We start from the raw sequence: 3,680 nt of genomic DNA, 5'->3' as shown, positions 1-3,680 counted from the left end.
AGCAAGGGGAGGAGATGGTGGCAATATCTTGAACTGGTCAATAAAATACTTTCTCCAGGAAATGACACATGACATTTCTATTCACATTCTTTTGGTCAAAACAAATCACGTGGACATCTCTAGCTTCAAAGAGAGTGAGAAAATAAAATTCTACAATGTCCTCTGATGAAAACTAGTATATTTATAATGAACACAAATAATTACTCCCAAGGAATGCATTATTCACTTGTAGAAGCAAGACGTATGCATGAAAGCTTAATATAATAGAGGCATGCAAAATAGCAGAGACTCAGTTCAGTTTGAAATCTCGTAAGGGGCTAGTATATACACCAGGCATTATGCCAAGCATGGAGACTACACAGATGTACAAACCAGCTGTTAATTCTAACTTGAGTTAGAGAAACAAGCACATACAACCTAGGAAAACTATAAGATAGAAATTACGCAATGTGACAGGACAAGAGATGTAAGACACAGATGGATCATAAAGGGTTTTGTGTGCTATATCAAGTAGCATGGGTTTTGAAAGGTTATAAGCAAGGAATGGACCTGATTAGATTTTTCTTTCAAGTAAGTCACGGGTGATCCCATGGAAGATAGATTTGAAAGAGGCAAGACCAGAGGCAGAACAACCAGTTAGGAGTTTGGAGGTGACCCATGAGCTGGGATAAAAATCCTAAACTAGAGTGGTGAGAGTGTGAAAGGGAAAAAGGGAATAGTTATGTGGAATTCTTAGGATTTTAAAAAAGCAGGATTTTGTGACTGGATCTAGATGGACAGTAACAAGTCAGAGAATTGTTTCATATTTAAAGTCTGGGGTACATATACTGATAATGATGCGGCCGTAAAGACAAAATATGTGGTGTTTCAGAAGAAGGGAGTCCTAGCATGATCAATAACAGGTTTCAAATACTTATATTTAAGCCCTATGAACCCAGGGACCTTGTCTTACTTAATGTTGTATTCCCAGTATTGAATGGTGCCTAGCACATAATAGAGATTCAGCCGTTATTTGGTAAATGCATAAATTTGATGGAGGAGCAAGATTTTCACAGATAAAGAGAAACAAAATGGTGGTAGGTAGCATATTGGGTAGAGGGACACTTACGGTGAGCAAACCACAGTGACATGGTAGTGGTGGTGGATGTGGTGTTGGGTGGGGTGGATTATGATAGCAGAAATACAGAGAGAGAAATTAGTCAAATAATGTGATTTTTTGATCAGTGTAAAAAGTAGAAGACCCTCCCCCAAATGTCCTTCCTCAGACCCTCCTCTTTCACACACACTATATCTGGTATTTACATCTATATACTGCATTCCTATATCCTTTAGACAATTAGTTTCAGTCATAGAGTACAGACACTCGGTATATGTTAAGTGGGGACATACAATGCCTCTCCTTCACAGCATGGCTTGCTTCCCTCAGCAGTAAGTCTTCCATATTCATCCACCTCCTGTCAAAAGCCAGGGTTTTGTTGTTTTTTATGGATGAATAGTATTCAATTGAGTATATGTGCCACAGGGAGGCAAAGCATTAATGGCACAAAGAGGTGTGGTATTATCTGTTGGAGATATTTTGTAGTTTTATCAACAGTACTAGGGAGAAATGTTCACCTGTTGAAATATCCATTTTGAGGGAACCAGCAGTTAGCGTAATGGCTATGTCGCTGGACTCCCACGTAGTCGACCGCGGTTTGTGTCCCGGACCCGGTGGCTTAGAACTCACGCTGGACACGTGTGCGTGTGTGCCCAAGATCCCGAGAGGAGAATGGAGGAGAAGGGATTGCGGTGTGACCATCCCCCCCCAGGGGGTGATTTCTCGCTTTCTATCTCTATGTCTCTGTCTGTCTGGCGAGCGCATGCGCCCTATAGCGAAAAAAATCTCTCTCTCAAAAAAAAAAAAAACAAGCAATATCCATTTTGTAAGACAAATAATAATGTGATTGAATGTATGGAAGAAAATGAAATGAAAATAAATAAATAAATAAAAATGTATAATAAAATTAAAAAATAAAATAAAAAAGAATGCAATAATTCAACTAATCTTGAACCACAAACAAACAAAAAATAAACATAGTTCTTAAAATTTTCCAAACAAACAAACAAAAATTTTTTTAAAAAAGTAGAAGACCAGGTGTAAAAGAAGAGATACATCCCAGAAGAGAGCCTTTGGTCTTCCTTACAGCTAACTGACCAATACCAGGTGTGGTAGTCAGGATAGAAAGACTCTTGGGATAAGGATATTAGGCTAAGTTGATCAATTATGAATAATCTACCCTACAGCAAGGGGAGGAGATGGTGGCAATATCTTGAACTGGTCAATAAAATACTTTCTCCAGGAAATGACACATGACATTTCTATTCACATTCTTTTGGTCAAAACAAATCACGTGGACATCTCTAGCTTCAAAGAGAGTGAGAAAATAAAATTCTACAATGTCCTCTGATGAAAACTAGTATATTTATAATGAACACAAATAATTACTCCCAAGGAATGCATTATTCACTTGTAGAAGCAAGACGTATGCATGAAAGCTTAATATAATAGAGGCATGCAAAATAGCAGAGACTCAGTTCAGTTTGAAATCTCGTAAGGGGCTAGTATATACACCAGGCATTATGCCAAGCATGGAGACTACACAGATGTACAAACCAGCTGTTAATTCTAACTTGAGTTAGAGAAACAAGCACATACAACCTAGGAAAACTATAAGATAGAAATTACGCAATGTGACAGGACAAGAGATGTAAGACACAGATGGATCATAAAGGGTTTTGTGTGCTATATCAAGTAGCATGGGTTTTGAAAGGTTATAAGCAAGGAATGGACCTGATTAGATTTTTCTTTCAAGTAAGTCACGGGTGATCCCATGGAAGATAGATTTGAAAGAGGCAAGACCAGAGGCAGAACAACCAGTTAGGAGTTTGGAGGTGACCCATGAGCTGGGATAAAAATCCTAAACTAGAGTGGTGAGAGTGTGAAAGGGAAAAAGGGAATAGTTATGTGGAATTCTTAGGATTTTAAAAAAGCAGGATTTTGTGACTGGATCTAGATGGACAGTAACAAGTCAGAGAATTGTTTCATATTTAAAGTCTGGGGTACATATACTGATAATGATGCGGCCGTAAAGACAAAATATGTGGTGTTTCAGAAGAAGGGAGTCCTAGCATGATCAATAACAGGTTTCAAATACTTATATTTAAGCCCTATGAACCCAGGGACCTTGTCTTACTTAATGTTGTATTCCCAGTATTGAATGGTGCCTAGCACATAATAGAGATTCAGCCGTTATTTGGTAAATGCATAAATTTGATGGAGGAGCAAGATTTTCACAGATAAAGAGAAACAAAATGGTGGTAGGTAGCATATTGGGTAGAGGGACACTTACGGTGAGCAAACCACAGTGACATGGTAGTGGTGGTGGATGTGGTGTTGGGTGGGGTGGATTATGATAACAGAAATACAGAGAGAGAAATTAGTCAAATAATGTGATTTTTTGATCAGTGTAAAAAGTAGAAGACCCTCCCCCAAATGTCCTTCCTCAGACCCTCCTCTTTCACACACACTATATCTGGTATTTACATCTATATACTGCATTCCTATATCCTTTAGACAATTAGTTTCAGTCATAGAGTACAGACACTCGGTATATGTTAAGTGGGGACATACAATGCCTCTC

Source organism: Tupaia chinensis, unplaced genomic scaffold, assembly GCF_000334495.1.
Source record: "Tupaia chinensis unplaced genomic scaffold, TupChi_1.0 Scaffold144262_1, whole genome shotgun sequence".
In the NCBI taxonomy this organism is placed as follows: domain Eukaryota; kingdom Metazoa; phylum Chordata; class Mammalia; order Scandentia; family Tupaiidae; genus Tupaia; species Tupaia belangeri.
This window is presented reverse-complemented; position numbering follows the sequence as displayed.